The sequence below is a fragment of the Hyperolius riggenbachi genome, chromosome 6 (assembly GCF_040937935.1).
Source record: "Hyperolius riggenbachi isolate aHypRig1 chromosome 6, aHypRig1.pri, whole genome shotgun sequence".
In the NCBI taxonomy this organism is placed as follows: domain Eukaryota; kingdom Metazoa; phylum Chordata; class Amphibia; order Anura; family Hyperoliidae; genus Hyperolius; species Hyperolius riggenbachi.
The window spans coordinates 82,350,448-82,364,522 of NC_090651.1; positions in this window are offsets into that span (position 1 = coordinate 82,350,448).

The window sequence follows — 14,075 nt, forward strand, 5'->3', positions numbered from 1 at the left end:
ACACTATTGACCAGAAAAATCAGCAGGACTGCCACGCAACCATTATTGTTTAACCACTTGAGGACCAGAGGTTTATAACCCCCTAGTGACCAGGCCATTTTTTACAATTCCGCACTTCACAACTTTAACGGTTTATTGCTCGGTCTGCAACTTAGCACCCAAATCAATTTTACCCCTTTTCTTCTCACCAATAGAGCTTACTTTTGGTGGTATCTGATTGCTGCCGTGATTGTTTTTTTTTTGTTGTTGCTTTTTTTGTATTAATAAAAAATATTTTTAAAAAATGTCTACCCCCCCCCCCCAATTGGCTCTAGACTAAGATACATACACTACACTACATACATAGACATATGCCTATGGTAGGGATCAGATTGTGAGCCCCTCCTAGGGACAGTTAAGTGACAGGATTACTGTGCACAGTGCTGCATGAGATGGCAGCGCTATATAAACAAATGCAAATACATAAATTACCTAAATATACAGTCTGCCTGCCAGCACTGATTGCTGCCTGGCTGGCTGTTTGCTGGTGTCCCCTGCTTGTAATGGCGGGAGCTCCCGCCAAATCTCACTGCTCGCGAGATGAAGCCATATGGCGTCGCTGAGACCTGAGAGAGCCCGTCTGTGGTCGCCAATTCTGCATTAGGCGGTCACAGAGAGGTTAAAAGGAAATAAATATGGCTGCCTTGTATGTCTCCCTTTTAAAAGGAAGGTGTTCATAATTATTCAGATGCTGTGAGATCCATGGCCAGCCAGAGATGCTGATATCGCACATCTCGTGATCAGCAAACCAGGAGCCCTGTCTGCACTGTGTTTTAACTGTTAATTAGACAATTCTGAGTGAATACCCAGATATATCTGTGTATTCTATAGTACTGGTCCAAGCCCCATCCCGTAGAACCATATCAATCCATGCAATGCACTGAGGAGGACCAGAAAGTCTGAAACAGGCTGTGTGCATGTTGGATTGACGTGACTATGTAAAATGTATAAGCTATAGGATTGCTATACACCAGCGGTTCTGGATGTGTGCCTGGATTTAGAGGCATAAAGAGATGATTTGCATATTCTGGAATGATGCGTCATGGGAAATACCAGTTGCATAAAGAAAAGATTTTATAATTCGGCTTTAAGAAGGCAAAATTATATTCAACAATTCTGTCAGAATTTGGTATCAATTAGCTGATCTAATTAACCATTTACTATGTTATTTATTTCAGTGATTTCCTAGCCCAGGTTTCCCCCACCCTGGTGAAGATAGTTTGGATATTCAGAAAAATGTCACTTTTCAAAATACATATTTTTATCATTGAAAATAATCCAATACAAATACTTCAGGAAAAAATAAATAATAATAAATATAGATAGATATACAGTGGTTTGCAAAAGTATTCGGCCCCCTTGAAGTTTCCACATTTTGTCATATTACTGCCACAAACATGAATCAATTTTATTGGAATTCCACTTGAAAGACCAAAACAAAGCGGTGTACACATGAGAAGTGGAATGGAAATCATACATGATTCCAAACATTTTTACAAAAAAATAACTGCAAAGTGGGGTGTGCGTAATTATTCAGCCCCCTTTGGTCTGAGTGCAGTCAGTTGCCCATAGACATTGCCTGATGAGTGCTAATGACTAAATAGAGTGCACCTGTGTGTAATCTAATGTCGGTACAAATACAGCTGCTCTGTGACGGCCTCAGAGGTTGTCTAAGAATATTAGGAGCAACAACACCATGAAGTCCAAAGAACACACAAGACAGGTCAGGGATAAAGTTATTGAGAAATTTAAAGCAGACTTTCAAAAGTAAGGAAAAAAGAAGCAGACTGGCACTGCGGTCGTGGGATTAACTTGGAGGCAATTCAATCAAGAGGAATCAGGGTATTTGCCTCCTGTGTGCTCGGGATGCTGAAGCAAACATCAAATGTACATATAGCAAGAAGATTGAACCATCCGGCACTACATATTAAAGTTAAGCATATTGTTAAGCTGTCAGGCGGACCGCTGCTCCCACACTACCCCACAGCTAGGAACAGTAAGGGTATGTCATTGCATGTATGAAACTAATGGACCTGTCTGTTTGACCAGATGAATGGATACAATAAATGACAAATATGCTTAACTTTAATATGTAGTGCCGGATGGTTCAATCTTCTTGCTATATGGAAACTTAAAGCAGGCTTCGGCTAACATCCCACGGAGCACTGTTCAAGCGATCATTCAGAAATGGAAGGAGTATGGCACAACTGTAAACCTACCAAGACAAGGCCGTCCACCTAAACTCAGGCCGAACAAGGAGAGCGCTGATCAGAAATGCAGTCATGAGGCCCATGGTGACTCTGGACGAGCTGCAGAGATCTACAACTTAGGTTGGGGAATCTGTCCATAGGACAACTATTAGTCGTGCACTGCACAAAGTTGGCCTTTATGGAAGATTGGCAAGAAGAAAGCCATTGTTACCAGAAAAGCATAAAAAGTCCCGTTTGCAGTTTGCCACAAGCCATGTGGGGGACACCGCAAACATGTGGAAGAAGGTGCTCTGGTCAGATGAGACCAAAATGGAACTTTTTGGCCAAAATGCAAAATGCTATGTGTGGCGGAAAACTAACACTGCACATCACTCTGAACACACCATCCCCACTGTCAAATATGGTGGTGGCATCATGTTCTGGGGGTGCTTCTCTTCAGCAGGGACAGGGAAGCTGGTCAGAGTTGATGGGAATATGGATGGAATCTGGAAGAAAACCTCTTGGAGTCTGCAAAACACTTGAGACTGGGGCGGAGGTTCACCTTCCAGCAGGACAACGACCCTAAAGATAAAGCCAGGGCAACAATGGAATGGTTTAAAACAAAACATATCCATGTGTTAGAATGGCCCAGTCAAAGTCCAGATCTAAATCCAATCGAGAATCTGGGGCAAGATCTGAAAATTGCTGTTCACAAACGCTGTCCATCTAATCTGACTGAGCTGGAGCTGTTTTGCAAAGAAGAATGGGCAAAGATTTCAGTCTCAAGATGTGCAAAGCTGGTAAAGACATACCCTAAAAGACTGGCAGCTGTAATTGCAGCAAAAGGTGGTTCTACAAAGTATTGACTCAGGGGGCTGAATAATTACGCACACCCCACTTTGCAGTTATTTTTTTTTTTTTAATGTTTGGAATCATGTATGATTTTCGTTCCACTTCTCACGTGTACACCACTTTGCATTGGTCTTCCATGTGGATTTCCAATAAAATTGATTCATGTTTGTGGCAGTAATATGACAAAATGTGGAAAATTTCAAGGGAGCTGAATACTTTTGCAAACCACTGTACCTGGGGCTTCCTCTAGCCCCCTTCAGGCTGACTGGTCCCTTGCCATTTTCCAGTCTGGATCCAGTCTAGGCAGCCCGGTAATCCCATCAGTCGGCGCAGGCGCAGTCAGCCGCAAGTGCTCCCCTGTCGTGCTTTCGCAGCCAGCGACGGGGTGCGCGGCTGGGCTTGGTCGAACACTGCCATTCCAGCGCAGGAGACTTGGGTGCAGCAGTTAGTAACTTCAGTGCCGTCAGAAGACAGAGCTGAAGTTACTTAAAAAACACTATAATTCGGCCTCCAACAATTGCTGGAAGCCGAATTATTTCATTCCCCACCATCCATGGTGGCCTGGAGAGGGACTAGTATTTAACATCAATGGGAATTTGTGCGGGAGCAGGATAATCCATACAGGCTGTATCCTGCGCCCAAGTCTCCGGTGCCGATTCCTCTAGTACGCGGGCTGGGTAGTATTACCAGGCCAAATTGCAGATGAGGACAGTGAGGGACAAAAAGGGGCTGGAGGAAGCCCCAGGTATGTGTGTGTATATGTATATGTATATATATTTCTTATTATTTTTAATCTCAGGTTTACTTTAACACTTTTGTTTATAGTTGTAGTTCAATATTAGGTATACATTAATCTACATTGCATTTTCTGTAATATGGTTCAAAGACATCTGCAGACCTGCTTGGAATCTTCACAACTGCTGCTGTACAACACTTAGTGGGATTTCAATAATTGATGTATAAAATAAACTCCTGATTTTTTATTAATAATGACTTTGAAATAAAAAATGTAAAACATAACATTAAACATGCCTAAACCCAACCTTGTTCCTGAATTCATACAAAAGGAGAAGAGCTGGGCAATATTTATAAAGGTATGTTTACATTAGTGTTTGGCATAACAGTGGCTTTGTTATGCGGCTTGCCGCACTGCGTTGCGGTATAACGGCGTATGGCATTGTAATATACTGCATGCAGTATGTTACCACAAAACTCATGCATTAACAGTAACAATGAAGCATACTTTTCATTGACTGTATGCTTTACTGTATGTGACGCAATGCACGGATAATGTGCGGTACTGACTTCCTGTTGCATTCCTGCTGTTACAGGAAATGCAACGGCCACTTTGAACCTAGCCTAAAGCAATTGAGAGTCATTGGTTTAAGCTCCGCCTCACACTGCTGCACATCACAATGGTGCACAATGGGGTAAAAACATACAGTATAGTACCTGATTTACAAAGTTTCACTTAAGACTCGTACACACCTCCAATTGTGATTTGCCAATCACTGACCAATTTTACCACCTTCATGTAGGATGAGAGTGTACCTACACAATCTGCTCATTATATTTACAATCTGCTGACCCTAATGCACCATGGAGGTGGTAAAATTAGTCAATTGAAGGTGTGTACCAGGCTTTAGACTCCTATCCTGCCAATCTGGCATGGATAAATCAAAAACTGTCTGTTAGGAGCTCAATGTTTCTCCCCAATCACACTGATCTATAGAGAGAGCTGCTTGCTGGCTATTGAGTTTTGCAGTTGTGCGCAGCACCTGCAGTAAAGAATGCTTTTCCAGTAAATCCAGGCTACATGGGAAATGGCTTACCGTATATACTCACATATAAGCCGACTCGTGTATAAACCGAGGTACCTACTTTTTCCTCAGAAAAGTGATTGACTCGCATATAAGCCTTTTCCACGGTAGCCAGATGTCTCCCCAGTACAAGTCAGCCCCCCTCCTATTAGCCAGATGTGCCCCAGGATCATATAGCTGTGTCTCAAGATGCCACACAGCCATTGCCACACAGAAAGAACACCCAATCATTGCCCCGCTGACACGTTGCTTGCATGCTCTGCTCCATAAGCCAGGGGACACAGGTAGTCTTGAGTAGCACACTCTGCACACCATGTTGCAGGGGAGGGAGGGCACGGACACAGCAGGACGCAAGCTGGTAAGAGCAGGATCACTAGTGCACGATCCTTACACTCTTCTGCCATTAACAAAACCTGCTCCACCATCTGTTTTGCTCCACTGACTCGCATATAAGCCGAGGGGGTAACTTTTCACACATTTTTGCTGAAAAATTATGCGTATACACAAATAGATACAGTAAATGCGAACTCAGGGAAGCCTTTTTAGCCTCCAGGTCACCATGTGATTGCTGTAAAGATAACCCACTGTAATAACAATCAGATGAAAGGTGAACTCTCCTCTGTACATTGCCTGTGTATTGTGAACTCTCTACTGGAGTCAGACACACCCCCTTCCAAGGTCCACATGGGAAAGAATGTTTTGTCATTATTATGTCACCGTGCCCTTTCCTCCAGGTGACAGAAGTGTGCAGATGAGCTCTCATGTTCTAAACACAAATGTTGTAAAGGAATGTATTTCCACAACAATTGCTTGAAAGGTATTATGTGAAGGTGGGGGGACATAGCCCCCAATAGTCCCCTTTTCAGTGGGACAGTCCCTCTTTGGAAACTAAATCTCTCTGCCCCTTTTTCATCCTCATTTGTCCCTTTTTCAGGACCGATGTACAGACCAACATAAATATATGTATTTTTCTACTGTAGTTTCACGTGTGAATATAAAGGAAAACTAATGATTACAGAAATGGCCAGTGTGGTTGGAATTATAAAACTACATCTTTTACTCATTGGGGATATTCGTGACTGGGGATGTGGCAGGAATGTTGTTAATGAGTCTGAAGCAAGAATAAATCTCGCTTCAGACCTCATAGATAGCAGCTTAACGGGGGGTCCCTGATCCCCCAAATCCCCTCGTTTCAGCGGGGGAGCGATTCCTGGTTGGGGCAGGGCTAACCTCCGCATCCCTGCCCCACGCGCGTCTGTCAGCGCGTATCTCCGCCTCTCCCCCGCCCCTCTCAGTCTTCCTTCACTGAGAGGGGCAGGGGAGAGGCGGCGATGCGCCGCTGATAGACGCAACTGCAGGCAGGGCTGCAGCCGTTAGCCCTGCCTCCAGGAGCGACCAAGTCTGCGACCAAGTGTCGCAGTGGGGGGTTTGGGGGTGAAGGGACCCCCATTTAGCGGCCCCTGCTAACTATGAGCTCTGAAGCGAGATTTATTCTCACTTCAGAGTCTCTTTAAATCTGTCCCTCTTTCTTATCTCGACAAAGTTTGGGGGTATGCGGAAACCATATTGTTGTTACTGAAAGCAATCATGCATGATAGTTTTGGGCAGCGGTATGATGTACAGGTGTCCTGGTTTTGGCACCTGGCATAATTCAGGCATTCAACCATTTTTTGGTCTTGTTAGTTAGATTTTCCTCACAGTGGGAAGCCTCAGGATAGGAGCATAGTAGGCAGAAATGCTAGCGTTAATGCATATAATGGAAGTCAATGGGCTGCATGAAAAACCGCATGTTTGTGTTCTGCAATGTGCATTTTTAAAAATGCAGGATTTGCTGCATATTTTTCCAAAATGCATCTAAAATGCTCTTAACCTCCTTGGCGGTAACCCCGTGTGTGACATGGGGTAAACCGCCGGAGGGTGCCGCTCAAGCCCTGCTGGGCCGATTTACATAATTTTTTGCTAGCTGTGTGTGCATAACGATCGCCGCCGCTATCCGCCGCGCCGACCCCAGACCCCTTTCGCTGCCTGGCCAATCAGTGCCAGGCAGCGCTGAGGGGTGGATCGGAACACCTGCTGACGTCACGACGTCTGTGACGTCATCCCGATCGTCGCCATAGTTACAGGGAATCCCGTTCAGAACGGGATTACCTGCAGGGTAAAAGCGCCGGCGGCGATCGGAGGGGTGGGAGGGATAGCGAAGGGAGGGGGGAAGCATGTAGCTAGCGCTAGGCTAGCTACATGCTTTAAAAAAATGTTTTTAAAAAAAAGTGCTGTGCTGCCCCCCTGGCGGATTTATTGTACCGCCAGGGAGGTTAATGAATGTCAATGGTGATGCAGAGGTATTGTGTTTTAGTGCGTTTTTTATGTGTTTAAAAAAACAAAACAAGTTTGATGATGTATTTCCGCTTCCTGTTGACTTCCTAGTGATTAGCATAAACCGTGATTTTTATGTGCGAAATGCAAGCGCACTTATAACTCAAAACCGCAAATGCAGCAAAACGCTACCTTTCCCACACTGTCTAGTGTGTTCCCACCCGCATAAGGTGGGTACACACGTCAGATAAAAGTCTTTGGAAAATGAAAGATCACAGACCAATTTTACCCCCTTCCATGTAGTATGAGAGCCATACTCTACACAGTCTATTCTATGGAGCTGAACTCCCCATCAGATAAAAATCTTTGCAAGATGCTGCACACAAAGATGCTGTACACATGCAACAGATCAGTATCTGCAAAAGATCTGTTCCTGCGAAAGATCCATTCCTGCAAAACGCATTCATAGTCTATGATATCTGCAGATCTCAAACACACCTTGTTTAACGGACAGTTATCTGTAGATCAGATCCACCAGGTTGGATCTTCAGATCGGCAGATAATTGTCTGATCTGCAGATGAATGTCCATTAAACAAGATGTGCATGAGGATCTGCAGATATCATAGACTATGAATGCAATTTGCAGGAACGGATCTTTGGCAGGAACAGATCTTTTGCAGATACTGATCTTTTGTGTCTGTACAGCATCTGTGTGTGCAGCATCTTGCAAAGATTTTTATCTGATGGGGAGTTCAGCTCCATAGAATAGACTGTGTAGAGTATGGCTCTCCTACTACATGAAAGGGGGTAAAATTGGTCTGTGATCTTTCATTTTCCAAAGACTTTTATCTGACGTATGTACCCACCTATACTTCTCTTCCCCTTTCTTCTCCATAGACCAGAACATACTGCTCACCTGAAGTGTGTGCAGGTCTGTCAGCTGCTAAGAAGGAGGTCAGCTAAAATAATGACTAATGATTGTTCAGAAGTCTGTCTGTATGACTCTTTAGTATGTGGAATGAATGCATCCAGGAAGGGCTCGTTTCCACTAGTGTGGCGTGCGTCTCGCAGACGCACGCCGGCACTGAGCGGGTGGGCGGGATCGCAGGCGAATCCCATAAGCCGTGCCATGCACGGCTATGGGATTCGCACCTCCGCCGCTAATTCTGCGGTGGGTTCCGGCCGAATCGCTCCCGCAAGCGATTCGGCCGCGGCGCCGTTATCCCCTATAGCAGAGTTTACCCGTGCATTCATGTGCGGGGAAACTCTGCGGAATCGCGGCGGAAACCGCGATAGTGGAAACGGGCCCGAAGATCAGATGTTAGGGAGGGTGCACACGTAACATAACATGAAAGGCTGCGTTTTATGTCGTTTTTTTTAATGTTGTGTGCATTTTTTGTGTGTTTTTGCAGCGTTTTTAATGCGTTTTGTATATGCGAAGTGCAAACGCATTAAAATGCACGCAAAAACGCTTGAAAAACGCATCTTTTTGGTGCGTTTGCATTAGCGGTTTTTACCGCAGATGCGTTTTTCAAGCGTTTTTGCGTGCGTTTTAATGCGTTTGTGCTTCACATACACAAACGCATATGCATTTTTAATGTGTTTTTCTCTTGCATTTTATGCAAGTCACTAAGAGGACAACAGGAAGTGATAAATACATCAGAAAACATTTTTTTTTAATTAAAACACATGTAAAACTCATACCATTACATTTCGACTGACTTTCATTATGCGCGTTTTTGATGCGTTTTTGAAGACTATGCAACAAAACCAGCATTTTAAAAATACAGGCAGTAAAAACGCATATGCGTTTTTTATATGCGTTTTTTCCTGTGGCCCATAGACTTCCATTAGCGGCAAAAACGCAGCATTTCCGCAATGCTTAAGTTTCTGCAAAGTGTGCACCTAGCCTTAGGGCTGGTGCACACCGAGCGGCTTTTTCAGCGTTTCTGCAGCCGCTTGCGGCTGCGGATCTGCTTGGTCAATGTACCTCAATGGGGTGGTGCACACCAGAGCAGGAGGCGTTTTGCAGAAATGAAAAATGCCGGGGTGAGGCATTTTTTGGATTGCGGATGCGTTTCTGCCTCAATGTTAAGTATAGGAAAAACGCAAACTGCTCTGAAAAACGCCTGTTCAGAGCGGTTTTGCCGGCGTTTTTGTTACAGAAGCTGTTCAGTAACAGCTTTACTGTAACAATATATGAAATCTACTATACTGAAATCCGCTGCAGCAATCCGCAAAACGCTAGCAAAACGCCATAGAAAAATAAGAAAAAGCGTTTCAAAATCTGCTAGCATTTTGCGGATCTGCTAGCGGTTTTTGGTGTGCACCAGGCCTCAAAGAGAACCTGAGGGGTAATAACTATTCTGTTTTGCCTGGCCCTCATGCGGATCCTTTGGATTAATTTTTCTCTGGGACGTTACACCTTCTGCAAACATGCAGCCAGTGGACTCGGAATGCCTCTGCATACTCTTTCTGGGTCATTGATTAAAAAGTATTAACAGAAGATTGGCACCAGTGGTGGGCCAAAATTTCGCATATGTGAAATTTCAGGGAAAATCGTAATTAATTTTGAATGTAATAATATTTCCTCATTTTGCATAATTTTTCACGAAATTTGATTTCGCATAATTTTGTGCCAACTTTAGTGGTAATAGCAAAGCACCCATACATGCTATTGCTACCAAAATTGCTCCATCTGTAAGGCTGGTTTCACAGTGGGACGTTACAGGCGCACGTTAGAGCAGCCTGTAACTAGAGTTGGGCCGAACGGTTCGCCGGCGAACGTGGTTCGCGCAAACTTAGGTGGTTCGCGTGCGGGTACCGCACGCGAACGTTTTGCGGAAGAAGTTCGGTTCGCCCCATAATGCACCTGAGGGTCAACTTTGACCCTCTACATCACAGTCAGCAGGCCCAGTGTAGCCAATTAGGCTACACTAGCCCCTGGAGCCCCACCCCCCTTATATAAGGCAGGCAGCGGCGGCTATTACGGCCACTCGTGTGCCTGCATTAGTGAGAGTAGGGCGAGCTGCTGCAGTCTCTCATATAGGGAAAGATTAGTTAGGCTTAACTTCTTCCTGGCTGCATACCTGTTCTGTTCAGTGAGCCCTCAGCCCACTGCATACCTGTACTGTGATCCTGCCACTGCATACCTGTTCAGTGATCCTGCCACTGCATACCTGTTCTGTGAACCCACCCACCACCACTGCATACCTGTTCAGTGATCCTGCCACTGCATACCTGTTCTGTGAACCCACCCACCACTGCATACCTGTTCAGTGATCCTGCTGCCACTGCATACCTGTTCTGTGAACCCACCCACCACTGCATACCTGTTCAGTGATCCTGCCACTGCATACTTGTTCTGTGAACCCACCCACCACCACTGCATACCTGTTCAGTGATCCTGCCACTGCATACCTGTTCTGTGAACCCACCACTGCATACCTGTTCTGTGAACCCACCCACCACCACTGCATACCTGTTCAGTGATCCTGCCACTGCATACCTGTTCTGTGAACCCACCCACCACTGCATACCTGTTCAGTGATCCTGCTGCCACTGCATACCTGTTCTGTGAACCCACCCACCACTGCATACCTGTTCAGTGATCCTGCCACTGCATACTTGTTCTGTGAACCCACCCACCACCACTGCATACCTGTTCAGTGATCCTGCCACTGCATACCTGTTCTGTGAACCCACCACTGCATACCTGTTCTGTGAACCCACCCACCACCACTGCATACCTGTTCAGTGATCCTGCCACTGCATACCTGTTCTGTGAACCCACCCACCACTGCATACCTGTTCAGTGATCCTGCTGCCACTGCATACCTGTTCTGTGAACCCACCCACCACTGCATACCTGTTCAGTGATCCTGCCACTGCATACTTGTTCTGTGAACCCACCCACCACCACTGCATACCTGTTCAGTGATCCTGCCACTGCATACCTGTTCTGTGAACCCACCACTGCATACCTGTTCTGTGAACCCACCCACCACTGCATACCTGTTCAGTGATCCTGCTGCCACTGCATACCTGTTCTGTGAACCCACCACTGCATACCTGTTCTGTGAACCCACCACTGCATACCTGTTCAGTGAACCCGCCACTGCATACCTGTTCTGTTCAGTGGACCCGCCACTGTATACCTGTTTAGTGAACCCGCCACTGCATACCTGTTCTGTTCAGTGGAGTTTGGTGTGTCAGTGTGAAGCAGTACCTTAATTACACTACCTGATTGATGTATACACATGCAAGATGTTTTAAAGCACTTTAGGCCTGTCATTTAGCATTCAATGTGATTTCTGCCCTTAAAACGCTGCTTTTCGTCAAATCCAGATTTTTCCCGGGGACTTTTGGCGTGTATCCCACTCCGCCATGCCCCCCTCCAGGTGTTAGACCCCTTGAAACATCTTTTCCATCACTTTTGTGGCCAGCATAATTATTTTTTTTTTTCAAAGTTCGCATCCCCATTGAAGTCTATTGCGGTTCGCGAACTTTAACGCGAACCGAACCTTCCGCGGAAGTTCGCGAACCCGGTTCGCGAACCTAAAATCGGAGGTTCGGCCCAACTCTACCTGTAACGCAGCCCACCGCACAGTAATGAAAAATCAATGGGGCTGTTCACAGTGTGGACGTTGCGTTACATTGTAACGCTGCGTCACAAGGCAACGTACTGCATGCAGTACTTTAGACGCGGCTGAGCCGCGTTAGACTGCTTGCACATGCTCACTAATGTTGGGGAGGAGCGGAGAGCGGGCAGGCACATGGCTAATTAATATGCACTGCACGTTATGACGTGCAGTGTTTACTTCCTGGAGCAGCCGCTCTGTGCGGCGATTGGCCGGCGGGACCACGTGATGCCGCATGCGCACAAGAGTGCGCATCACGGCATCACTGATGCCAGAGTGAGCTGCACAACGCGGCTCACTCTGACGTCCAGATCCAGCACCACCAGGCGTTGAGTTAGGGGGACGTTATGCGACCTTAACGCCCCCTCTAACGCAACGTCCTGGTGTGAAATTAGCCTTAAGGAGAATAGTTGGTTCAAGTCAAAAAAATAATTTTTTAAAAAGACCTTGCAGTTTTTGAGAAAATCGACTTTAAAAATGCAAATCCCAATCTCTAAATCTGCTTAGGGCCCCATTCGGCATTAATCTGGCTCTGCACAGTTCTATTTCCATAGTCCCCAAAAACATTGCAGGGCGAGACAAACAGACCTCACCTCAGCTAATGTAAGAGTGTGCCAACAGGATAATATGCGTAGCACCGCCAACTCTCACCCCCCCCCCCCCCTCGGTCAGGAGCATCCTCAGGGAAGTACGTCACTGGTTGCTTGCTCTCTCACCCCCTACCACATTGCCATAGACTTGCATTGCTGTATAATCCGTGTGGTAGGCATGGATCATGCGGCAATGCACTGCAAAGTTTGTAGTAATTTAGCTACTTCCGTTGCACCGCATTGCTTCTTACAACACAGCCAAAGACGAACAAAATAAGGGAGGTTCACTATTCAATGCCTAGGACCCCCAGTGGGAAAGTGGGTCTTATGATCTCTAATTAGAATATTACACGGCCAAAAGAAAAAAAAGAGTTCCTCACAATATACATATAAATAGACTGTAGTCTATGAATAATTCAACCACTTGGCCTTTATCATATGAATAATAATCTCTTTATTGAGGACAAAAAATTATATAAAATAAAGTGGGGTCATCAAGTACTCCCCAGTGGGCAAGCAAGCAAAAATTGTGTACAAAAAATAATCTCACAATCCTTAAGTGCCACAATAAACATACTGTCATAAATATTGAGAAAACATAGTAATTAGAGATGGTACAATTCATGACCTACATCAGTGCAGTCCAACTTCACGGGCACGGAGGGACAATTTTTTTTTTCAGACTACATGGTGGAGGGCCGACTTCAATAAATAGGGTCCCTCCAAGTCACCCTGGACCCCTCCCCCCACACAGATAGACAGACAAATAAAGATACACGTGACCTGGCAGCATTTCCTTCAAAATACACATGACCTGGTAGCATTTCCTTCAAACTGCACATGACCTGGCAGCATAATGGTCACAGTGGCCAGCTGTACATATAAGCATTGTAGCAAAGGGGCAATTAGTCACACAGATATTCAGAAAACATCTCATCTCTCCTTCCTGAAGCACAGATCGGCCACCTGCTTCTTGTACACTCTCTGCCGCTGCTGCACGCCCTGGAAAGGCTGGAGCTCTGGCACCCACTTAGCCTCCTCTCCCGAAGAAAAGAGCGCTGCCCAGGGACATGTCTGCAGCCCAGACAATTCTGCAGCCTAAAACTGCCGCGCTTTCCGCCAGTGACATCACTGGCCAGTGCCTGCCCCCTGCTCCAGTCAGACTGTGCGAGGCATTAACCAATGCACTCCCGTTCCAGCCTGTGCCGCTCCTCTTCACTGTGTGTGAGGAAGGAGTGAGACAATAGCTGCGGCCACTTTGATTAAAATCAGACGCACAACACAGACACGAAGCTGGCATATGAGAAAAAAATTTGATTATAAATAATTAAATTGTTGGCTATTTTTTATTTTTTTCATATATTAGTAAGATATGCAATTCATTACCTTCTAATACTGTGTGGAGAATAGTTTGCAGATATACTTATTTGAGATGTTTGTTTCATGATGTGGATTATTTGCCCACATACATACATTGCCCACTAATGATCATTTTAGATTTTAAGGGTCAATATAATGTTACGTGGACAAAGTGACCCAATATATATCTATACTCTATATTATCTGTTGCATACTTTGCCCATATGGAAACTATTTAATCCAGTGTGTGCAGTGGCGGCTCCAGGATTTTT